Source organism: Trichomycterus rosablanca, chromosome 5 (assembly GCF_030014385.1).
Source record: "Trichomycterus rosablanca isolate fTriRos1 chromosome 5, fTriRos1.hap1, whole genome shotgun sequence".
In the NCBI taxonomy this organism is placed as follows: Eukaryota; Metazoa; Chordata; class Actinopteri; order Siluriformes; family Trichomycteridae; genus Trichomycterus; species Trichomycterus rosablanca.
The window spans coordinates 36,910,818-36,936,790 of record NC_085992.1 but is presented as its reverse complement, the minus strand read 5'-3'; the positions used below and the strand labels follow the sequence as shown (position 1 = coordinate 36,936,790).

General features: G+C 40.0%; 1 protein-coding gene across 2 annotated transcripts in view; it reads left to right on the top strand.

The window, feature by feature from the left end:
* The first annotated feature begins 13,865 nt into the window (after positions 1-13,865).
* The window catches only part of anxa11a (annexin A11a), a 35,711-nt gene continuing 23,603 nt past the window's right edge, over positions 13,866-25,973 (top strand). For both annotated transcript variants that reach the window (XM_062995132.1, XM_062995131.1), the window contains exon 1: positions 13,866-13,951. The gene's annotated coding sequence lies outside the window, so the exon portion shown is untranslated. The remainder of the gene's footprint in view (positions 13,952-25,973) is intronic.

The window sequence follows — 25,973 nt, the reverse complement described above, 5'->3', positions numbered from 1 at the left end:
TCAGTTTCAGGGTGTTGGCAATCTTCTTGTAGCCTTGGCCATCTTCATGTAGCGCAACAATTCGTCTTTTAAGATCCTCAGAGAGTTCTTTGCCATGAGGTGCCATGTTGGAACTTTCAGTGACCAGTATGAGAGAGTGTGAGAGCTGTACTACTAAATTGAACACACCTGCTCCCTATGCACACCTGAGACCTAGTAACACTAACGAGTCACATGACATTTTGGAGGGAAAATGACAAGCAGTGCTCAATTTGGACATTTAGGGGTGTAGTCTCTTAGGGGTGTACTCACTTTTGTTGCCGGTGGTTTAGACATTAATGGCTGTATATTGAGTTATTTTGAGGGAAGAATAAATTTACACTGTTATATAAGCTGCACACAGACTACTTTTCATTGTGTCAAAGTGTCATTTTGTCAGTGTTGTCCCATGAAAAGATATACTTAAATATCTGCAGAAATGTGAGGGGTGTACTCACTTTTGTGATACACTGTATATACACATATACATATACATATGTACATATATATATATATATATATGTGTGTGTGTGTGTGTATATATGTACATATGTATATATATATATATATATATATATATTTACACACACACATGAATATACATATATGAATTGTGTGTGTATATATACAGTGTATCACAAAAGTGAGTACACCCCTCACATTTCTGCAAATATTTCATTATATCTTTTCATGGGACAACACTATAGAAATAAAACTTGTATATAACTTATAGTAGTCAGTGTACAGCTTGTATAGCAGTGTAGATTTACTGTCTTCTGAAAATAACTCAACACACAGCCATTAATGTCTAAATGGCTGGCAACATAAGTGAGTACACCCCACAGTGAACATGTCCAAATTGTGCCCAAAGTGTCAATATTTTGTGTGACCACCATTATTATCCAGCACTGCCTTAACCCTCCTGGGCATGGAATTCACCAGAGCTGCACAGGTTGCTACTGGAATCCTCTTCCACTCCTCCATGATGACATCACGGAGCTGGTGGATGTTAGACACCTTGAACTCCTCCACCTTCCACTTGAGGATGCGCCACAGGTGCTCAATTGGGTTTAGTCCATCACCTTTACCTTCAGGTTCCTCAGCAAGGCAGTTGTCATCTTGAAGGTTGTGTTTGGGGTCGTTATCCTGTTGGAAAACTGCCATGAGGCCCAGTTTTCGAAGGGAGGGGATCATGCTCTGTTTCAGAATGTCACAGTACATGTTGGAATTCATGTTTCCCTCAATGAACTGCAGCTCCCCAGTGCCTGCAGCACTCATGCAGCCCAAGACCATGATGCTACCACCACCATGCTTGACTGTAGGCAAGATACAGTTGTCTTGGTACTTCTCACCAGGGCGCTGCCACACATGCTGGACACCATCTGAGCCAAACAAGTTTATCTTGGTCTCGTCAGACCACAGGGCATTCCAGTAATCCATGTTCTTGGACTGCTTGTCTTCAGCAAACTGTTTGCGGGCTTTCTTGTGCGTCAGCTTCCCTCTGGGATGACGACCATGCAGACCGAGTTGATGCAGTGTGCGGTGTATGGTCTGAGCACTGACAGGCTGACCTCCCACGTCTTCAACCTCTGCAGCAATGCTGGCAGCACTCATGTGTCTATTTTTTAAAGCCAACCTCTGGATATGATGCCGAACACGTGGACTCAACTTCTTTGGTCGACCCTGGCGAAGCCTGTTCCGAGTGGAACCTGTCCTGGAAAACCGCTGTATGACCTTGGCCACCATGCTGTAGCTCAGTTTCAGGGTGTTAGCAATCTTCTTATAGCCCAGGCCATCTTTGTGGAGAGCAACAATTCTATTTCTCACATCCTCAGAGAGTTATTTGCCATGAGGTGCCATGTTGAATATCCAGTGGCCAGTATGAGAGAATTATACCCAAAACACCAAATTTAACAGCCCTGCTCCCCATTTACACCTGGGACCTTGTCAGTGTATCACAAAAGTGAGTACACCCCTCACATTTCTGCAAATATTTCATTATATCTTTTCATGGGACAACACTATAGACATGAAACTTGGATATAACTTAGAGTAGTCAGTGTACAGCTTGTATAGCAGTGTAGATTTACTGTCTTCTGAAATTAACTCAACACACAGCCATTAATGTCTAAATAGCTGGCAACATAAGTGAGTACACCCCACAGTGAACATGTCCAAATTGTGCCCAAATGTGTCGTTGTCCCTCCCTGGTGTCATGTGTCAAGGTCCCAGGTGTAAATGGGGAGCAGGGCTGTTAAATTTGGTGTTTTGGGTACAATTCTCTCATACTGGCCACTGGATATTCAACATGGCACCTCATGGCAAAGAACTCTCTGAGGATGTGAGAAATAGAATTGTTGCTCTCCACAAAGATGGCCTGGGCTATAAGAAGATTGCTAACACCCTGAAACTGAGCTACAGCATGGTGGCCAAGGTCATACAGCGGTTTTCCAGGACAGGTTCCACTCGGAACAGGCTTCGCCAGGGTCGACCAAAGAAGTTGAGTCCACGTGTTCGGCGTCATATCCAGAGGTTGGCTTTAAAAAATAGACACATGAGTGCTGCCAGCATTGCTGCAGAGGTTGAAGACGTGGGAGGTCAGCCTGTCAGTGCTCAGACCATACGCCGCACACTGCATCAACTCGCTCTGCATGGTCGTCATCCCAGAAGGAAGCTGACGCACAAGAAAGCCCGCAAACAGTTTGCTGAAGACAAGCAGTCCAAGAACATGGATTACTGGAATGCCCTGTGGTCTGACGAGACCAAGATAAACTTGTTTGGCTCAGATGGTGTCCAGCATGTGTGGCGGCGCCCTGGTGAGAAGTACCAAGACAACTGTATCTTGCCTACAGTCAAGCATGGTGGTGGTAGCATCATGGTCTTGGGCTGCATGAGTGTTGCTGGCACTGGGGAGCTGCAGTTCATTGAGGGAAACATGAATTCCAACATGTACTGTGACATTCTGAAACAGAGCATGATCCCCTCCCTTCGAAAACTGGGCCTCATGGCAGTTTTCCAACAGGATAACGACCCCAAACACAACCTCCAAGATGACAACTGCCTTGCTGAGGAAGCTGAAGGTAAAGGTGATGGACTAAACCCAATTGAGCACCTGTGGCGCATCCTCAAGTGGAAGGTGGAGGAGTTCAAGGTGTCTAACATCCACCAGCTCCGTGATGTCATCATGGAGGAGTGGAAGAGGATTCCAGTAGCAACCTGTGCAGCTCTGGTGAATTCCATGCCCAGTTAAGGCAGTGCTGGATAATAATGGTGGTCACACAAAATATTGACACTTTGGGCACAATTTGGACATGTTCACTGTGGAGTGTACTCACTTATGTTGCCAGCTATTTAGACATTAATGGCTGTGTGTTGAGTTATTTTCAGAAGACAGTAAATCTACACTGCTATACAAGTTGTACACTGACTACTCTAAGTTATATCCAAGTTTTATTTCTATAGTGTTGTCCCATGAAAAGATATAATAAAATATTTGCAGAAATGTGAGGGGTGTACTTACTTTTGTGATACACTGTATATATATATATATATTAGATTAGATTAGATTAGATTCAACTTTATTGTCATTACACATGTACAAGTACAATGCAACGAAATGCAGTTTAGCATCTAACCAGAAGTGCAATAAGCAGAAAGTGCAGAATAAACAGTATTTATGATATACATTATTTACAGTGGGTAAATAGCAGTGGTATAAACAGGATCTATAAACTATACTATAAACAAGATATGTAGCTGAAAAACAATATACATATTAAGGTGCAGATTAATATTAAGGTGCTATGCAGGTTAAAGTGATTAAGGTGCTATGGACATGATCAAGCAATGAGTATGTAAAAACATAACATAACATAATAAACAGATGTATACAGTATATATGAGATTTATGTACAAATGAAATATGTACCATTGAAATACAAAGCGGAAAAAGGATAAAAATGATAATGTTTGTAGTGCGGGGGGTGGGGGGGGGTTTAACGGGGGACAGAGTTCAATATGGAGACAGCTCTGGGGAAAAAGCTGTTCCTCAATCTGGTAGTCCTTGTATATATATATATATATATATATATATATATATATATATACATATATTATAGAACTACAAAGCGTAGTGACTTCTAAAACTATATATATACTATATATATATATATACAGGGGTTGGACAATGAAACTGAAACACCTGGTTTTAGACCACAATAATTTATTAGTATGGTGTAGGACCTCCTTTTGCGGCCAATACAGCGTCAATTCGTCTTGGAAATGACATATACAAGTCCTGCACAGTGGTCAGAGGGATTTTAAGCCATTCTTCTTGCAGGATAGTGGCCAGGTCACTACGTGATGCTGGTGGAGGAAAACGTTTCCTGACTCGCTTCTCCAAAACACCCCAAAGTGGCTCAATAATATTTAGATGTGGTGACTGTGCAGGCCATGGGAGATGTTCAACTTCACTTTCATGTTCATCAAACCAATCTTTCACCAGTCTTGCTGTGTGTATTGGTGCATTGTCATCCTGATACACGGCACCGCCATTGGATGCACATGGTCCTCCAGAATGGTTCGGTAGTCCTTGGCAGTGACGCGCCCATCTAGCACAAGTATTGGGCCGAGGGAATGCCATGATATGGCAGCCCAAACCATCACTGATCCACCCCCATGCTTCACTCTGGGCATGCAACAGTCTGGGTGGTACGCTTCTTTGGGGCTTCTCCACACCGTAACTCTCCCGGATGTGGGGAAAACAGTAAAGGTGGACTCATCAGAGAACAATACATGTTTCACATTGTCCACAGCCCAAGATTTGCGCTCCTTGCATTATTGAAACCGACGTTTGGCATTGGCACGAGTGACCGAAGGTTTGGCTATAGCAGCCCGGCCGTGTATATTGACCCTGTGGCGCTCCCGACGGACAGTTCTGGTGGAAACAGGAGAGTTGAGGTGCACATTTAATTCTGCCGTGATTTGGGCAGCCGTGGTTTTATGTTTTTTGGATACAATCCGGGTTAGCGTATTTTACAACATGCTTGACCTAGCAGCGATGAACGCATATGTGTTGTACAAAGCATGCACCAGGTCCACCGAAAGCAGAAGAGATTTTATACATGGGCTTGCACTGGAACTTCGGCAGCGTTTTATGCTGGGAAAGGTTATGACACAAAAGCAACATCCGTCGCCTGTTCCTGGAAAGACGACGCAGTGTCAGGTGCAGACGCTCTGCACTAGAAACCGCAGCACAAAACAGTGTGGAGTTTGCAACAAGTACACCTGTCGCAAATGTAGAACTGAGAAGAACTGGGTGTGTAATAAGTGTGAATAACATGTATAGCTACAATTACACACACACACACATATGTGTATATATATATATAGTACCTATAGTTTTGTAAAAAACATTAAATAAAAAAAAAACTAAATTGCAATGTGTCTATTGCTTTTGTATCTACAAAGTGCTCATATATGGTAAGTGGAGCTGATAAAATGGACTGGGAATGTAGAAACAAGGAGGTGGTTTTAATGTTATGGCTGATCAGTGTATATGCAGCATAAAACTCAGGCTGGATCAGGCCGCATACAGAGCAGGGGAGAGCTGGTGTGTTCATTACCATGGCTGTGGGTCATTACCATGATAATGGGTGTTAAGTGGCTCACAACAGGGGAGCGGGGGATCTAGAGGCAAAATTTCCTTGCGCAAAAAAGCGTAACCATAGTCAATCTAGTGTTAAGGTACTGGACTAGTAAACAGAAGGTTGCCGGTTCAAGCCCCGCCACCACCAAGTTGCCACTGTTGGGTCCCTGAGCAAGGCCCTTAACCCTCAGTTGCTCATTGTGTAAGTCGCTTTGGATAAAAGCATCTGCTAAATGCTGAAAATGTAAATGTAATAAATAAAAAAAAGAACTGAATTTAGTACCATTTTGTTTATTTGTTGGTTAAGCTACTTCACTTTTCTTTGCTACTGAAGCCAGTAGTATCACTGGAAACATCTGAAATAGTTGTACAGTGTAATGAAGCAAATTTAAAAGACTTTATTGCATTAAGAATAACATCGATTGCTGCTCAGGTGGTGCAGCGGTAAAATACGCTAGCACACCAGCGCAGGGTTTTCAAAGACATCGTATCGAAACTCAGCTCTGCCATCTGGCTGGGCTGGGCGACTGCATGAACAACGATTGGCTGTTGTTCATAAGGATCATGGGTTCTCATAACTGCTGCAATTACGACCTCTGCTTGCTGATTGATGGCGCCTGCACAGGGCTGAGGAATAATGCTGATCAGGGTGTGGCTCTCCATGCACAGTGCTGATAGGTATATATGAACTCGACTCGTGCAGGTGAAAATGCAGTCTGTACTGAGCATGTGTCGGAGGGGGCGTGTGTCAGTTGAGAAGCATCCTCGGTCAGCGATGGAGGGTTGAATCAGTGGAGGATGCAGTCAGGGTAATTGGACATGACTATATTTGGGGAGAAAATTGGGGGGGAAAGGTTGAAGAAAAATAGAAAATTATATATAAAAAAAAAAGACACCAGCCAAATGGTGCTGGGCAAAAAGACATTGTTGCAACACTTAACACAATTTTCTCAGCATTGACTTTGAAAATATAAACCTAAAAAGTCATTAGGGCACCCGGGTGGTGCAATGGTAAATTACAGTAGTCTACTACTGCTGGAATCCAGGGTTCGAATCGCCTGCAGTTCTGTCTACATACATACATGATTAGCTGTGTTGGAAAGGGTGGGTGTGAGTCCGCACAATGGATTGGGCCCAGTGATTCCTGAAAACCCAGACTCGCTGTGACCCTGACCAGGATAAAACGGTGGTTAAAAATTAAATGAAAATGAATGGATTATTTTGCGGGTATATGCAATTAGTGTTCTACTCAAACCCAGTGAGACTCATTTTTTGAATTTCTGAGCTGAATTAAAGACTAAATTATAATTATTAAAATTAATTATAATTCATTAATAACTTTAGGTTATTATGCTCAAAATAGTGGGTTAAAATAGGTCTAGAGTTGTCATGACAATGGAAAAATAAATGTTGGTGTGACAGCAGCACCTTTTTAATTAGGAACATAAGCTGCAGCTGGTGACATGTTAATCAAATGACAAGTAGGAAAAGATATCAGCCAGACCTATTCTCGGAAGAGCTTGGGGCAGAGTCAGACTGACAAAGATTTGTTTAGTATTGCAGTAAGTTCAGAGCTAAAAACAGAATTAGCTGGATCTACAGTACATTGAAAATGTACCTTTTTATGGTATTAGATTATATGTAGTGGTACATTTTAAGTGTTTTTTCTTGGTTGATCTATTAAATAGGTTAAACAACAGTACGTCATGTTAACAGAAATATGCCAAACCATTTACTAGAATTAAAAAGATAAAAAAATTTACTCACACCTAGGAGCAATTAAGAATAGCCACTCCATCTTCTGCATATATTGGGATTTGGAAGTAAACAAGAGCACACGGGGTAAAACAAACATATGGACAAAGAGTGACCAAAACTGATGATCCCATCCTGGTGCTCAGGACTGAAACAAATAACATAAACAAACACTAACGGTGTGGCAGCTATCTACACAACACATTCTATCTGGTGTAATAATCAAACCCTCACCGCACAGCAGCAGTGTTATAAGTAATATGATGTCTTGCCTGGTATTTTGGTGTTTTGCTGTGTTACTAATAAATATTTTAAAAATTGATGTGATATCCATTTTTTGCTGAATGTTTATAATGCTCTTACATTAGAGAAAGGTGTTACATCATCTGTTGAATTGTAAAACGTAACAGTCAAGCTTTAAGTCATCATCTGAAACTGGACTGTGGATGCAACACTTAGAAATGTAGCAACCTCTTGGGCATTTTGAGCATGAATGTCCTTGTTCGCACAATCACAGGATGTCTACTGTTTGAATAATATGCTTTCTCAACAAATATTCAATACATTCTAAAATGTAATTGTTAATAAATACAAATAAGAAGATGTAGGGAATGGGAAATACAGGCTGTTTAATACAGTGCATGATTAGGGCTACAAAGCTTTCATTGCCAAGGTGGAGAGCTGTGTGTAAGTCTACACACAATATCCTATACAGTATGCTTAATATAGTAGCCGTGTCATAGGTTAAAGCATAATTTAGCACATTATTTAGTATATAGGATGGTATTTGGAACATAACAGCTTTATTTGCTTGTGTGTTCATTCATTTTGTAGTCCCATTCTCACCTTTTTCTCACACTTCCTAATTTTTATCCACTTCCTAAAGTTTTAGAGGGCAGGGGAAGGCAGCAACGGTTGGTTGTACAACCCCTGGCAAAAATTATGGAATCACCACTCTTGGAAGATGTTCTTTCAATTGTTTAATTTTGTAGAAAAAAAAGAAATCACAGACATGCCACAAAACTATCATTTCTCAAACTGTCAACCCTCTGGCATTAAGAAACGATAAAAAAAGAAACAAATATAATAGTTGTGGTCAGTCACAATTGCTTTTTTTTAGATCAAGTAGAGGAAAAAAATATGGAATCACTGAAATCTGAGGAAAAAATTATGGAATCATTAGAAAACACTGCACCATTATTACTTTGTTGCACCACCTCTGGCTTTTATAATGGTTTAAACTCTATGAGGCATGGAGTTAACTAATGACAAACAGTATTCTTCATCAATCTGCCTTCAACTGTCTCTTGCTGTTGCCAGATCAGCTTTGCAGGTTGGAACCTTGTCATTGACCATTTTCTTCAATTTCCACCAGAGATTTTCAAATGGATTGAGATCCGGACTATTTGCAGGCCATGCCATTGACATTATATGTTTTCTTGAAGGAAAGTTTTCACGTCCTTTGCCCTATGGCAAGATGCATTATCATCTTGAAAAATGAAGTCATCATCACCAAACATCCTTTCAACTGATGGAATAAGAAAAGCGTCCAAAATTTCAATGTGGACTTTGGCATTTATTGAAGACCATCTCCCCTGTGCCTTTACCCGACATGCAGGCCCATATCATCAACAACTGTGGAAATTAACATGTTTTCTTTAGGCAGTTATCTTCATAAATTTCATTGGACAGACACCAAACAAAAGTTCCAGCATCATCACCTTGCCCAATGCAGATTCGCGATTCATCACTGAAGATCACTTTTATCCAGTCACCCACAGTCCACGATTGCTTTTCTTTAGCCTACTTTAACCTTGTTCTTTTCTTTTTAGGTGTTAATGGTGGCTTTTGTTTGGCTTTTCTGTATGTAAATCCCATTTCTTTTAGGTGATTTCTTACAGTTCAGTCACAGACATTGACTCCACTTTCCGGCCACTTGTTTCTCATTTGTTTTGTTGTGCATTTTCTGTTTTCAAGACATATTGCTTTGTTTTCTATCTTGATGCTTTGATGTCTTACTTGGTCTACCAGTATGCTTCCCTTTTACAACCTTCCCATTTTGTTTGTACTTGGTCCAGATTTTAAACACAGCTTACTGGGAACAACCAACATCTTTTGCGACATTCCACAATGATTTATCTTCTTGAAGGAGTTTTATAATCCTCTCATTTGTTTCAACTGACATAACTTGTGTTGGAACCATGATTCATGACAATCTGCTTTGTGCAACAGCTCTCCGAGGTGTGAGCACTCTTTTTAAACTGAAGAATAATTAGCAAATCTAATCTGCTGCAGATGTTTTGTTTTTAAACTGCAAATTACAGAGTGATTCCATAATTTTTTCCTCAGATTTGAGTGATTCCATATTTTTTTCCTCTACTTGATCTAAAAAAAGCAATTGTGACTGACCACAACTATTATATTTGTTTCTTTTTTTTATTGTTTCTTCATGCCAGAAGGTTGACATTTTGAAAAATGATAGTTTTGTGGCATGTCTGTGATTTATATTTTTTCTACAAAATTAAACAATTGACAGAACATCTTCCAAGAGTGGTGATTCCATAATTTTTGCCAGGGGTTGTAAATGTCACTCTAACGCCAACTTTCACTCTTGACTAAGGTGCTACATAATCAGCTGCAAATAAAGTTGATGTTTATGGATAAACCCTATTCAGTGTGTTACACCTAAAGGATTTATGATAAACCCTTACAAGAAAAACCCATAGCTTTGCTTGTAAATAATTAGCTAAATGTCCTTTGGATGATTCCACATGCTATGAGGTCTAATAAGATTAAAATTGAACTTTGAGTTTAAGCTGTGCCATTGATCTAAAAAGGATCAGAATCAGCCATGTAAAACCACATACACTGTAAATGAGGATGATGCATTGTCTCAGCATATTGTAAAAAAACTGAACTGAAGGTTTGAGCACACTGAACAGACTTACACCGTCAAACAACATCTGGAGTGCTATAAATTGTGAAAGTTTGAGGTCTTTGAGGGACCTTGTTTCTATCTTAATCATGTTCAATGGCCCGAAAGAGCCCAGCCATTGTGAGGTGTACTTGTCAGTGTGCTCTCAGTGCGTATCCCAAGCTCTGATAAACATAAGAGGTTGCATCAGGAAGGACATCTCAGTTCCTAATTTACACTCTTTCACAAATAAGGAAATTCCCAAACAGTAACAGAACAGTTCCCAATATTTCTACTAACAAACTAAAACTACCTCCTTGTTTCTACACTCACTGTCCATTTTATCAGCTCCACTTACCATATAGAAGCACTTTCTACATACTTTTTAAACCTGCTTTCACCCTGTTCTTTAATGGTCAGGACCCCTACAGGACCACCACAGAGCAGGTATTATTTAGGTGGTGGATCATTCTCAGCACTGCAGTGACACTGACATGGTGGTGGTGTGTTAGTGTGTGTTGTGCTGGTATGAGTGGATCAGACACAGCAGCGCTGCTGGAGTTTTTAAATACTGTGTCCACTCACTGTCCACTCTATTAGACACTCCTATCTAGTTGGTGCACCATGTAGGAGTAAAGTCAGAGATGATCGCTCATCTGTTGCTGCTGTTTGAGTTGGTCATCTTCTAGACCTTCATCAGTGGTCACAGCATGCTGCCCATGGGACGCTGCCACGGGGCAATCATGTTTAATGGTTTACTTATTAAAGAAGATTGGGGACTGTTTTGTCACTCCCTGGTAATTTCTTTGTTTGAGAAAGAGGAGTGTTTAAAATAGGAATTGAGACTGAGGGCCTTTTTTTTGTGTTTGCTTTTGTGGCGTTCATGTGATTTCTAGGCAGTGTTTGGAAGTATGTTATATTTGCACAAAGTATACCATCCTAAATACATTTTACACAGGGTTTCTAAATATGGAAGTGGTGTAATGCTAGCTGTAAAGCTTAGTAGTTCTATGTTACATGAATGCATGTGAGTAGGGTTGCCAACCGTCCCATAAAATACGGAATCGTTCCTTATTTGGAAACTAAACGTCACGTTCCGTATTGAACCGATACGGGAGGCGCTTTGTTCCATATTGAACTGATACGGGATGCGCGAGACAGGGCGATATATGTATGAAACAGAAGGAAACTGCTGCTACCATGGGAATTAGAAAGCGTTTGGTTATTATATTTTAAGTAGTGTTCACTTTTAGTCTTAGTATCTCCGTGTGTGCGCAGGCATATCAGCATAACTTTCATATAACTCCGACAACTGTTTTCTTCAGAAGTTTTCAGATGATTCAGCAGTCGTGGGTTGTATTAGGGCAGGATGTGAGCAGGAATACAGGGGCACGGTCAAGGACTTTGTGGACTGGTGTAGCAACAACCACCTACAACTTAACATCACAAAAACCAAAGAGATGGTGGTGGACTTTAGAAGGAGGAGGAGGGATCCTGAGCCAGTTACTATCCTAGGAATTGAGGTGGAACTACAGGTACTACAGGTACCTGGGAGTTCAGCTGGACAACAAGCTGGACTGGTCTACACACATGGAGACGGTGTACAAAAAGGGGCAGAGCAGACTGTACTTCTTAAGAAGGCTGAAATCTTTTAACATCAGCAGGCCCCTTTTGTGCACCTTTTATCAGTCTGTGGTGGCCAGTGCTCTTTTCTTTGGAGTGGTTTGCTGGGGTGAGAGTGCTAGAACAATGGACACAAACCGAATAAACAAACAGATCAAAAAGGCCAGCTCCATAGTGGGGTCTGAACAGGACTCAGTTCAGCAGGTAGCAGAGTTAAGAATGCTCACAAAGCTTAACTCGATTATCAAAAACAATTCACACCCACTTCATACCCTGGAGGTGTTTCGAGCACCTTCAGTCACAGACTGATTCCTCCTAAATGCAGGACTGAACGCTACAGAAAATCCTTTCTTATAACTGCTATCAGACTGTTTAACAATTCATAATAATCCAAATAAATCATTTATAAGAAATACCTACTTCTGTATGCTATGCATGCACCATTAAACCAATGGTTACATACCTCAATAAATACTAATTTTGTATGCTATGCATACACCATAAAAAGTTTACATGTATATAGTACCATACTGTACATTTGTATTCTTATTGCTTGTTTTACACTGTAAGTTAATGTGTATGTATACAAGAAGTTGTTGTTGTCCATCCATCCATCCATCCATCCATCCATCCATCCATCCATCCATCTAATCTATCTATCTATCTATCTAAACAACCTGTTTATTACTTTGCTGTTTGAGTAGCGCAGTGGGCAGAGCGCATTGCGTGTATTTTTCCACCCTAGGTTCGAATCCGACTTAGGGCAAAACTTACGTAACACAAGCAGGGCCGGCATTGCCCCCCAGATTTTCTCACTGCCCCCCTAAGCAACACAGCCAGAACCGGGGCTGCATGTCAGTGTGAAGATGGATTATGTAAAAATGTTGTTTGTACTATTGAGAAAACATGTTACATGATGTTCTTTAAGCATGCTTTATTGCCTAAAATATGGTTCTGATTTATTATTATAAATAATAAACCCGCCAGCCCAAAGTGTTCCTTATTTCCAGTTCTGAAAGTTGGCAACCCTACATGTGAGAGATCTAAAAGTTATTTTTAAATTGAATATTATTGTTGTGTTGTTGTTGTTAAATATATAAAGGTTCTTTGCACCACCAGTATTTTGATAAAAGCAGATGAATTAACATATTTCTGGACAGTTTAGGATCCATTTACAAACCTAAAAAAAATCCATAATATGTATTTTGATAAATCTCTGCTTTGCACCTCAAAGATTTGCATTCACCTTGAACAGGGGGCAAAATTTCAATCACAGAATACCACATAATCATTAACTTTAACTTGAGGTAAATATCGTTCAACTGGAGAGCCTTGAAGAAGCACAAACATGGAGAAGTGCAACTCCTCAGTGATCAAACCCAGGTCCTCAGATCCCACTGTGGTGTGTGCCAATGTGCCAGTGTGCCACTCCCTCCCGTATGTACTACGTTCACTTGTGCTTTCACTTGATTTCTTTTTAATGTTCGTTTCTTGCATATACAAGGCAGTGTGAATGAGGCCATACTTGAGGCACGTTGTACAGTTTCCAGTAGCTTGTGCTTGATAGTAGACCATTCACTCACAAAGTTTAGGGCGTGATCTTATGCTCTAAACCTGTTGCGCAATTCGTTTGAAAAACGCTTTAATATACTGTAACTCGTAAAAGTTTTACAAATATAAAATCAAGCATGTGGATTATGATAGAAAATCAGCAACATGTACTTAATGTAAATGTGTACAAAATTTAACGTAAAGGCTATTTTAGGATACAAATAGTCTAAATGCATTTCGCTGATGATCTTAAACCATGTACTACGCTTAACAAGTCCATTACATCTGTGTGTTTATGACATATAGATCTGCGCTAGTGAAACGCAGCCATATGACGTCGTTTTGTCCATACTGTCCGATCACTCATCCCCACCCACTAAGTCAAGTCAGTTTCCTGATCCAAATACACTACAGGGCTCATTTGTTTCTGCTTTACTCGCTATGTGAGTTTTATTTTATATATTATATCGTATATGTTATAACTTATTCCTGCTATTCTAGGTGTTATCCAGCTAGCGCGTTCTGTCGTTAGCTTAGTTTGAATGGTTGTAAGTGAACGGCATTTAGTTGCATAAATTGTTTAAGCTTAGCTGTAAATCACACATTTTCATATAAATAAGTTTAAGTTGTTTATTGCAGTCGTGTTACAACAAAGTTTAACCTGTATTTATGGTCTATTCTTGATCAAATTTAGGCCCTTAGAGATATTATTCCGTGTACGTCATGGGCAAATGGGCAGGGTCAAGAAACAAAGTTTACTATTAACTCAGTGAAACCCAGAAAGCCAGAGAGAGAGAATATATATATATATATGTGTGTGTATATATATATGTATATGTATATATACATATATATAGTGTGTGTATGTGTGTATATACAGTGTATCACAAAAGTGAGTACACCCCTCACATTTTTGCAAATATTTTATTATATCTTTTCATGGGACAACACTATAGACATGAAACTTGGATATAACTTAGAGTAGTCAGTGTACAACTTGTATAGCAGTGTAGATTTACTGTCTTCTGAAAATAACTCAACACACAGCCATTAATGTCTAAATAGCTGGCAACATAAGTGAGTACACCCCACAGTGAACATGTCCAAATTGTGCCCAAATGTGTCAATATTTTGTGTGACCACCATTATTATCACTGCCTTAACCCTCCTGGGCATGGAATTCACCAGAGCTGCACAGGTTGCTACTGGAATCCTCTTCCACTCCTCCATGATGACATCACGGAGCTGGTGGATGTTAGACACCTTGAACTCCTCCACCTTCCACTTGAGGATGCGCCACAGGTGCTCAATTGGGTTTAGTCCATCACCTTTACCTTCAGCTTCCTCAGCAATGCAGTTGTCATCTTGGAGGTTGTGTTTGGGGTCGTTATCCTGTTGGAAAACTGCCATGAGGCCCAGTTTTCGAAGGGAGGGGATCATGCTCTGTTTCAGAATGTCACAGTACATGTTGGAATTCATGTTTCCCTCAATGAACTGCAGCTCCCCAGTGCCAGCAACACTCATGCAGCCCAAGACCATGATGCTACCACCACCATGCTTGACTGTAGGCAAGATACAGTTGTCTTGGTACTTCTCACCAGGGCACCGCCACACATGCTGGACACCATCTGAGCCAAACAAGTTTATCTTGGTCTCGTCAGACCACAGGGCATTCCAGTAATCCATGTTCTTGGACTGCTTGTCTTCAGCAAACTGTTTGTGGGTTTTCTTGTGCGTCAGCTTCCTTCTGGGATGACGACCATGCAGACCGAGTTGATGCAGTGTGCGGCGTATGGTCTGAGCACTGACAGGCTGACCTCCCACGTCTTCAACCTCTGCAGCAATGCTGGCAGCACTCATGTGTCTATTTTTTAAAGCCAACCTCTGGATATGACGCCGAACACGTGGACTTAACTTCTTTGGTCGACCCTGGCGAAGCCTGTTCCGAGTGGAACCTGTCCTGGAAAACCGCTGTATGACCTTGGCCACCATGCTGTAGCTCAGTTTCAGGGTGTTAGCAATCTTCTTATAGCCCAGGCCATCTTTGTGGAGAGCAACAATTCTATTTCTCACATCCTCAGAGAGTTCTTTGCCATGAGGTGCCATGTTGAATATCCAGTGGCCAGTATGAGAGAATTGTACCCAAAACACCAAATTTAACAGCCCTGCTCCCCATTTACACCTGGGACCTTGACACATGACACCAGGGAGGGACAACGACACATTTGGGCACAATTTGGACATGTTCACTGTGGGGTGTACTCACTTATGTTGCCAGCTATTTAGACATTAATGGCTGTGTGTTGAGTTATTTTCAGAAGACAGTAAATCTACACTGCTATACAAGTTGTACACTGACTACTCTAAGTTATATCCAAGTTTCATGTCTATAGTGTTGTCCCATGAAAAGATATAATGAAATATTTGCAGAAATGTGAGGGGTGTACTCACTTTTGTGATACACTGTATATATATATATATATATATATATATATATATGTGTGTGTGTGTGTGTGTGTGTGTGTGTGTGTGTGTGTGTATATATATATATATATATATGTAACTCAGTGAAAGCCAGAGAGAGATAATATATATTGTGTGTGTGTGTGTGTGTGTGTGTGTGTGTGTGTGTGTGTGTATCAGCCCCGGTTCTGGACTGCTTTGCTTGGGGGGGGCAGTAAAACCTAATGAGGGGGCATGTTGATAGTCATGTTTTTGAAGCCAGAAATATATTCAAGGCTTGATTTGTGCATGAATGATGACAGCCAAGCTATTGATACTGGCTTAAAGTGATGTATGAGGTAAAGAAATAAAAATGCATGTTTTCGAACTTAAACTTAAAACCCAATGATTAAAAAATACATGTTGATTATGTAAATGGAGAAAAAAGATTATCTAATTGTATTTCATTTTAATACGCGCCCTTAATTAAATTGCCATTACTAATAGAACAACTCTATTTCTTGAAAGGCTTTAATACAAATTTAAGTCAAAGCTGACAAATGTACCTACACACAGACTGAGAATATTCAAACGTGGAAATAGGAATGAGTGAGAATATTTATATTATTGGGAAATTAAAATATAAAGAAAACAAAAGAATACTAATTCTGTAAAAAAAAAAGTGTTTACCAGTATACCTGCCTCTCGCTCACACTAACAGAACATATACTGCCGAACTGAACTGTTTGGGGCAGTCTGCCGATTTTTATATGACTCAAAGAGCCAATCAGGAATAAGCAAGGAAATATCTTAACACTGTAAAACAAAATGCATTTTTGTGATTGGTTCAGAGATAATTTTAAAAATAGCCGTTGCTTGCATTGTGCTTGGGGGGGCAAAGACACAATTTGGGGGGGCAATGCCCCCCTCAGCCCCCCCCCTAGCGCCGGCCCTGGTGTGTATATATACACACAGTGATAGCTCAGTGGTTGAGGTACTGGACTAGTAAACAGAAGGTTGCCGGTTCAAGCCCCGCCACCACAAAAAAAAGTTGCCACTGTTGGGTCCCTGAGCAAGACCCTTAACCCTCAATTGCTCATTGTGTTCCGCTCACTGTGTAAGTCGCTTTGTAAAATGTATGTATGTATGTTTATGTGTGTTTATGTGTGTGTGTATATATATATACGTATATATATATATATATATATATATATATATATATATATATATATATATATGTGTGTGTGTGTGTGTGTGTGTGTGTATGTATGGTTGTGTGTGTATATATATATATTTATATTTATATATATAACATTCTCTGGGTTTCTAGGTTTCATTGAGTTGATAGTAAACTTTGCTTCTTGACCCTGCCCACTTGTCCATGACGTGCTTATTACTGAGGTAAAGCCCATCTAAAAAAACAAATGTGATATACAGTGTATCACAAAAGTGAGTACACCCCTCACATTTCTTCAGATATTTAAGTATATCTTTTCATGGGACAACACTGACAAAATGACACTTTGACACAATGAAAAGTAGTCTGTGTGCAGCTTATATAACAGTGTAGATTTATTCTTCCCTCAAAATAACTCAATATACAGCCATTAATGTCTAAACCACCGGCAACAAAAGTGAGTACACCCCTAAGAGACTACACCCCTAAATGTCCAAATTGAGCACTGCTTGTCATTTTCCCTCCAAAATGTCATGTGATTTGTTAGTGTTACTAGGTCTCAGGTGTGCATAGGGAGCAGGTGTGTTCAATTTAGTAGTACAGCTCTCACACTCTCTCATACTGGTCACTGAAAGTTCCAACATGGCACCTCATGGCAAAGAACTCTCTGAGGATCTTAAAAGACGAATTGTTGCGCTACATGAAGATGGCCAAGGCTACAAGAAGATTGCCAACACCCTGAAACTGAGCTGCAGCACAGTGGCCAAGTTCATCCAGCGTTTTAAAAGAGCAGGGTCCACTCAGAACAGACCTCGCGTTGGTCGTCCAAAGAAGCTGAGTGCATGTGCTCAGCGTCACATCCAACTGCTGTCTTTGAAAGATAGGCGCAGGAGTGCTGTCAGCATTGCTGCAGAGATTGAAAAGGTGGGGGGTCAGCCTGTCAGTGCTCAGACCATACGCCGCACACATCAAATTGGTCTGCATGGCTGTCACCCCAGAAGGAAGCCTCTTCTGAAGTCTCTACACAAGAAAGCCCACAAACAGTTTGCTGAAGACATGTCAACAAAGGACATGGATTACTGGAACCATGTCCTATGGTCTGATGAGACCAAGATTAATTTGTTTGGTTCAGATGGTCTCAAGCATGTGTGGCGGCAATCAGGTGAGGAGTACAAAGATAAGTGTGTCATGCCTACAGTCAAGCATGGTGGTGGGAATGCCATGGTCTGGGGCTGCATGAGTGCAGCAGGTGTTGGGGAGTTACATTTCATTGAGGGACACATGAACTCCAATATGTACTGTGAAATACTGAAGCAGAGCATGATCCCCTCCCTCCGGAAACTGGGTCGCAGGGCAGTGTTCCAGCATGATAATGACCCCAAACACACCTCTAAGATGACCACTGCTTTATTGAAGAGGCTGAGGGTAAAGGTGATGGACTGGCCAAGCATGTCTCCAGACCTAAACCCAATAGAACATCTTTGGGGCATCCTCAAGCGGAAGGTGGAGGAGTGCAAAGTCTCGAATATCCGCCAGCTCCGTGATGTCGTCATGGAGGAGTGGAAAAGCATTCCAGTGGCAACCTGTGAAGCTCTGGTAAACTCCATGCCCAGGAGAGTTAAGGCAGTTCTGGGAAATAATGGTGGCCACACAAAATATTGACACTTCAGGAACTTTCACTAAGGGGTGTACTCACTTTTGTTGCCGGTGGTTTAGACATTAATGGCTGTATATTGAGTTATTTTGAGGGAAGAATAAATTTACACTGTTATATAAGCTGCACACAGACTACTTTTCATTGTGTCAAAGTGTCATTTTGTCAGTGTTGTCCCATGAAAAGATATACTTAAATATCTGCAGAAATGTGAGGGGTGTACTCACTTTTGTGATACACTGTATATGTATATACAGTGTATCACGAAAGTGAGTACACCCCTCACATTTCTGCAAATATTTCATTATATCTTTTCATGGGACAACACTATAGACATGAAACTTGGATATAACTTAGAGTAGTCAGTGTACAACTTGTATAGCAGTGTAGATTTACTGTCTTCTGAAAATAACTCAACACACAGCCATTAATGTCTAAATGGCTGGCAACATAAGTGAGTACACCCCACAGTGAACATGTCCAAATTGTGCCCAAAGTGTCAATATTTTGTGTAACCACCATTATTATCACTGCCTTAACCCTCCTGGGCATGGAATTCACCAGAGCTGCACAGGTTGCTACTGGAATCCTCTTCCACTCCTCCGTGATGACATCACGGAGCTGGTGGATGTTAGACACCTTAAACTCCTCCACCTTCCACTTGAGGATGCGCCACAGGTGCTCAATTGGGTTTAGTCCATCACCTTTACCTTCAGCTTCCTCAGCAAGGCAGTTGTCATCTTGGAGGTTGTGTTTGGGGTCGTTATCCTGTTGGAAAACTGCCATGAGGCCCAGTTTTCGAAGGGAGGGGATCATGCTCTGTTTCAGAATGTCACAGTACATGTTGGAATTCATGTTTCCCTCAATGAACTGCAGCTCCCCAGTGCCAGCAACACTCATGCAGCCCAAGACCATGATGCTACCACCACCATGCTTGACTGTAGGCAAGATACAGTTGTCTTGGTACTTCTCACCAGGGCGCCGCCACACATGCTGGACACCATCTGAGCCAAACAAGTTTATCTTGGTCTCGTCAGACCACAGGGCATTCCAGTAATCCATGTTCTTGGACTGCTTGTCTTCAGCAAACTGTTTGCTGGCTTTCTTGTGCGTCAGCTTCCTTCTGGGATGACGACCATGCAGACCGAGTTGATGCAGTGTGCGGCGTATGGTCTGAGCACTGACAGGCTGACCTCCCACGTCTTCAACCTCTGCAGCAATGCTGGCAGCACTCATGTGTCTATTTTTTAAAGCCAACCTCTGGATATGACGCCGAACACGTGGACTCAACTTCTTTGGTCGACCCTGGCGAAGCCTGTTCCGAGTGGAACCTGTCCTGGAAAACCGCTGTATGACCTTGGCCACCATGCTGTAGCTCAGTTTCAGGGTGTTAGCAATCTTCTTATAGCCCAGGCCATCTTTGTGGAGAGCAACAATTCTATTTCTCACATCCTCAGAGAGTTCTTTGCCATGAGGTGCCATGTTGAATATCCAGTGGCCCGTATGAGAGAATTGTACCCAAAACACCAAATTTAACAGCCCTGCTCCCCATTTACACCTGGGACCTTGACACATGGCACCAGGGAGGGACAACGACACATTTGGGCACAATTTGGACATGTTCACTGTGGGGTGTACTCACTTATGTTGCCAGCTATTTAGACATTAATGGCTGTGTGTTGAGTTATTTTCAGAAGACAGTAAATCTACACTGCTATACAAGTTGTACACTGACTACTCTAAGTTATATCCAAGTTTCATGTCTATAGTGTTGTCCCATGAAAAGATATAATGAAATATTTGCAGAAATGTGAGGGGTGTACTCACTTTCGTGATACACTGTATGTGTGTGTGTGTGTGTGTGTGTGTGCGTGCGTGTGTGTGCGCGCGCGCAAGTGTGTGTGTATTTTTTGATGGGCTTTACCTCACTAATAAGCACGTCACGGACAAATGGGCAGTAAACTTAATTAAAACCAGGAACTCAATGTGTGTTCATGTGTACATATGTGTAGTAAGTTTGACTTTTTTTGATGGGCTTTACCTCACTAATAGGCACCCTAACCCTAAGTATAAGGTATTAATGCCACTGACTGGCTCTCACATTCCCCAGACCTGAATCTAATTAAGAACCTCTATGTTGTATGTGTCAGTACATCTACTGATTACTACGCTGGAAAACAACTTTTCAAAAATACAGAGATTTGGCAAACCTATTCCTATTCGGTCATGGGCATGGTCTGGTCCCAGTTAACTGGTAACTAAGTGTATTTTGACATTGTAATGTACAGGTGTGGTGTTCATTTTCACACTTCACCTATTCAGCTGCTCTGTGTTTGCTCACTGTTCGCTTTACAGTGGAAGTTTATGACAGCACAATAGTTGTCTTTCAGCATGCATTAGTCATACAGGACTGTTGGTGGCAGGACTGCTCTAACAGTTAGCTTACATGCGCACCTATATTCAAATGTCAAGGTTTATGTGGCTAGAAAATGCAAAGCCTCTGACAGACCTTATTATCTGTGTCTCTGAGGTGATTTCTGGTGACAGTGTGGGTAGCAGACATTAGATAAAGCATTTAAATCATTAATCAGAACTACTTTGCTGGTGGAACTGTAGTACACTGTATTTACAGTGCTGTGAATACCTCAGGGTTTCATAAAGTAGTTTTAGTAAATCAAAACATATCTATGTAATCTCAGTTAATAAAACAATCCTATATATTTTAACCTGTTTATTCTTGTTTTTCACAGACGAAATAAGTATCTTTACACATTTACTGGTGTACAGTTTTAGCAGTTAGCAGTTTTTGATTAGTTGTTTTAGTGCTACCTGTAACCTTACTCAGGTTTACTTTTACATAAATCTGTCATTATGCTGTATATGTAAAACAGTGACCACCCACCATATAAACTTCTTCACATTTTTCCTGTTTACTTTTTAATACACATTTCAGACATTTGCTAGAGAAAGTTTAAAGTGTCAAACCAAGCAAATTGGCTAGGAGTTTATGGCCTCATATTTAAATCAACAAAAAAAAAGAAAAATTATTAAAACAATTTAAAGATTTAGTCAGTATGCTTGATGTTTTTTGCTTGATGAGATTAACTACTGCTAACAGTACAATGCTAATAATGTCAATCAATCATTTTTACCTTTCCTCTATTACTTTCATTATTTGTTTTAATTTCCAAGGTTCTAAGGACTAATGCTACTTCATATATAAAAGATGTTTGTAAGAGTCTAGCATTAATGTCGGAGTCTGTAAAGTTAAAGTATTCTTATTCTGCAGCTTTGCTTTGCTTTAGCTATTCTGTGAATCTTGTTTAACCTAAATGCTAAATGTACATTTAAGTTTTTGATTAAATAGGGCAAGACAAACAGTGAGAACCAAAATGTGTAATACAGTGGATTAGAAAAGGCACCTGCTAGACACATACAAACCACATTTCTAAAAAAGTTGGAACAATTTGTAAAATTCAATTTGTAAAAAAAAAAAAAAAAAAAAAAAGAATATGTGATTTGTTAAGGCCGTAGAGTTTGGCAGGGGTTGCAGGTTACAGTATTATGACCACTTGCCATGCCATTGTGTCCAGCAGGGGGCATGGAGGTGGAGATGTCTAACAGTGCCAGTTCTAGAAATCAGGCAGTCTCTGCTCTTCATTAAGCGTTAATTTGCTTAATGAAGACCTTTAAATGTCAGCTGGGCCACTTTGCTGCTGGCTCATTGTGCTGTGTGTGTTTGTCACCTGCACACTCTGTGAGGCTGAAATGCTTGGTTGGACTACCCCAAGCTCTTTTTTTCACTGACATTTAATTGATGATCTTTTCAAAAACTTAGGGCACTGATGCACTCCCATATCATGACAGATGGTAGCTTTTGATTACATTTCTTGGTGCAGTGGCAGACGGTGATAACAGTTTACTGAAGTACTGAACCCATGAGATTATATATAACATAGTAGCATGACAGTTTCTCATGCAGTGTCATCTAAAGGCATTAAGATAATGCTCCTTGAATAGTTTCTGGTCTTGCTCTTTGAGGACTGAGATTTCTCTGGGTTCCCCTTAATCTTTTTACAGTGTTCTGTCCAGTAGATGGTGAAAGACCTAAATTATTTGCATTTTAGTTTTACGAAATCTGATCTGAAAAAAAGTTGTGAGCCTCAATTCATCTTGGCTTGCAAGGACTAAGCCTTTGGATCCTCCTTTTATACCCAATCATGAAACCCTCACCTAGTAGCAGTTCATCTGCATATTGTGTAATCTTTTCTTACTGCATAACTACAATATTTAATATAATTCTCACCCTTATTTTGCCCCGTCCCAACTTTTTTGAGACTCTTGGAAGCATTAAATTCAAAAATTGTTTGGATTTACACTAAATCTTATCAAGTTGTTGGGACAAAGCATGAAAAGTCATTTTAATAAAAAAAAATGTCAGTTTTTTATTGTCAGTTTTTGTTTTTATTGCATTTTACATTATATCACAACTTTGTACAGTGTGATGCTGATAATGTCTCAACCTGCATTTGTAATCTTTAAAACATTTCCTAAACATTCAGATTTAAGTGACAAACCAAACAAACATGCTGCAGGATTATGTGATCATGAGATCATGATTCATCACATAGTAGTCTATAGAGCTCTATCTAACATGTCCTGGACAGTGAGAAACATATTGGTAAACTTTTGTAACCAAGGCGGGTTAAAAAGCATGCAATCAATGTTCAGCACTGAGAACAGGTGGCATATGATTATTCTGCCTTGCCAGGTAAAAAAAAAAAAAACCCTCTAAATTCAGTTTTGCTGCCAGTGAAACAAGTGCATTGCAGAAGGTATACAGAATAATAAAAAAGACAGACTACCTGAAATTCATTACACAACCTCAAACTGTCAGCGAGGAGTTTATGATATAGGACACAATTTGGTATTCCAACTAGATAAGATTTATTTCAGTCGAAAAACCTATTCCGAAGTTCTGACCTTAACCCTATTATGTATATGTGGACTGTATTGAAAAGTCTGTGATTACACTCTACCAATTCTGCCTAACTGTGTTGTTAACTATCCAACCAACAAGATTAATCAAGTTGTGCTGGTGCATTTTAATGACTAATAATGACTAATACTAAATATTAGTGTAGTGTATATGTATTTTAGACCCAATATATTTTCTTATAATTAGAAACCCCACAATTAAGTGAAAAAAAAAACTAATTGATTGGACAAAGATAAAAATTAAAAGAACAGACAAAAACAAATGAAAACATAGCACAGATTAGTAGAAACATTTTAATCTGTTTTCATTTGGGATGTCGACCTCAGATTGTAAGATGTTTTGGATTTAAAAGGCTTAATACCTGGCAAAGCTTAGTACTGTATCAGGTTCTACTGCATTTATGCCAGATAACATGTTGTCTTTGCAACTGTAGATTTTAAGCTTGTTGAACATAAATGTGCAAGCATATGCATGACAGAGTGCTTTTTTTTTACATTAATGCTTGTATGTTTGGTAAACCATGCTTTTTAGTTTCCGCACTTCACTTATGTTGGGAGCAAATTTAAGTCTTTTAAAAGGAAAGCTCTTGTGTTTTTTTAGGAAAGTATCCAATCCTAAAAAATAAACAATGAGTACCAGAACACAAAAATTCGTATTCAAATTTGCTCTAGATATTTGCAATAAGAAGAAGTAGTTTGGTTGTCTTCAGTAGATAGATCAAATGTCATGTGAGGTAAAAGTGATAATATTACTGCGTTATATAACCTTCTTATAATTATGTTATAAATATAAACTTAGTTTTACTTGAGTTCAAAAGTACATGTCCCAAAACTCATAGGGGCATGGACACTATATGGCCAAAAGCATGTGAACATACATCCTAATTATTGAGTTCAGATGTTTCAGCTACACCCATTTCTAAATGCTGTATAAAATCTATTACTCACTTTCACTCACTCACTCAATTTCTTAACCACTTATCCACTTATCGAACCCAGGACCTTCTTGCTGTGAGGCGACAGTGCCGCCCTAAAATCTATTATATAAAATAAATTGTATGTTTCAACTTTTCTAGCAGTATGTCTGGGACTATTGAGCACAAAACGAGGTCCATAAAGACGTTGTTTGACAATTTAAACTACACTGGACATCTTTGGAATGATTTGTAAGGTTGTTTACAAGCCAGGCCTGTTCATCCGAAATCAGTGGCAAACTTTAAAATGTTCTTTTGATTCTACAGACACAATTAAAAAAATTATGAAAAAACTCTCAGAAGAATAGAGACTGTTCTTCTGGAAGAATGGACTTTAAATTATTGCCTGGGATTCTAAATGGGATGTCCAATAAGCTCATGACCAGGTGTTCACATACATTTAGCCATGTAACCTATGTCATGGCCATCTTGGTATTTCAGAGTTTTCTGCCACAGTTTTTTTTAATGACAGTATAATTGGAATCTCACCACAGGAAGCGTAGATTGGCCAGTTGTATTCAAAACAAACAACTACTCTCAGGATCTGCAGCTCTAGTGCACCGCACCTGAAATTGGAGCTACTTAGGCAAACCCTAGAAAGTGGTGAGGGGCTGAGTAATTATCCTTAGCTCAGTCATTAAGGTAGTCAGCCGGTGTGTGATTCCTTGCTGTTATTGAAGATATCTCTACCAAATGCCGATAACAGTCTGAGCTGAACGGCGGCCTGGCCCACCGTTTGATAAAGATAAAGAGAGGAGAAGAGGTTTGGAGAGTTTACTCTTCACCCATCATGATTCTCTTACCAGATTTACTACATCTGGTGAAAGAGAGTGCTAAGTGGAACCGTGACAAATGCCAGCCAATCAGCTACTCAGTCTTAAGTCATCTAATACGCAGTCTAAGCCACAGTGCTTCTTTACCAAAATTAAACTACAAAAGAAGATAGTGAGATACTGCAATAGATCTAAGAAAGCAGCAGTATTTACAAAATGTCAATAAGGGCAAAAGCAAAGTAATGTCTTCAGTAAGAGCAAGGAGTAATGCACACCGTTACATTTCCTGCTGTAAGATGACGCGAACAAAGACAATTGACTCGTTGCACTAAATAGCTGTTTGTGTATTTTGACCCAGCAAGTATTTGGACTAATTCTAGAAAATCTACAATAAACAAATACAAGTACAAACCCCATTTCCAGAAAAGTTGGGACATTTTTTTGTAA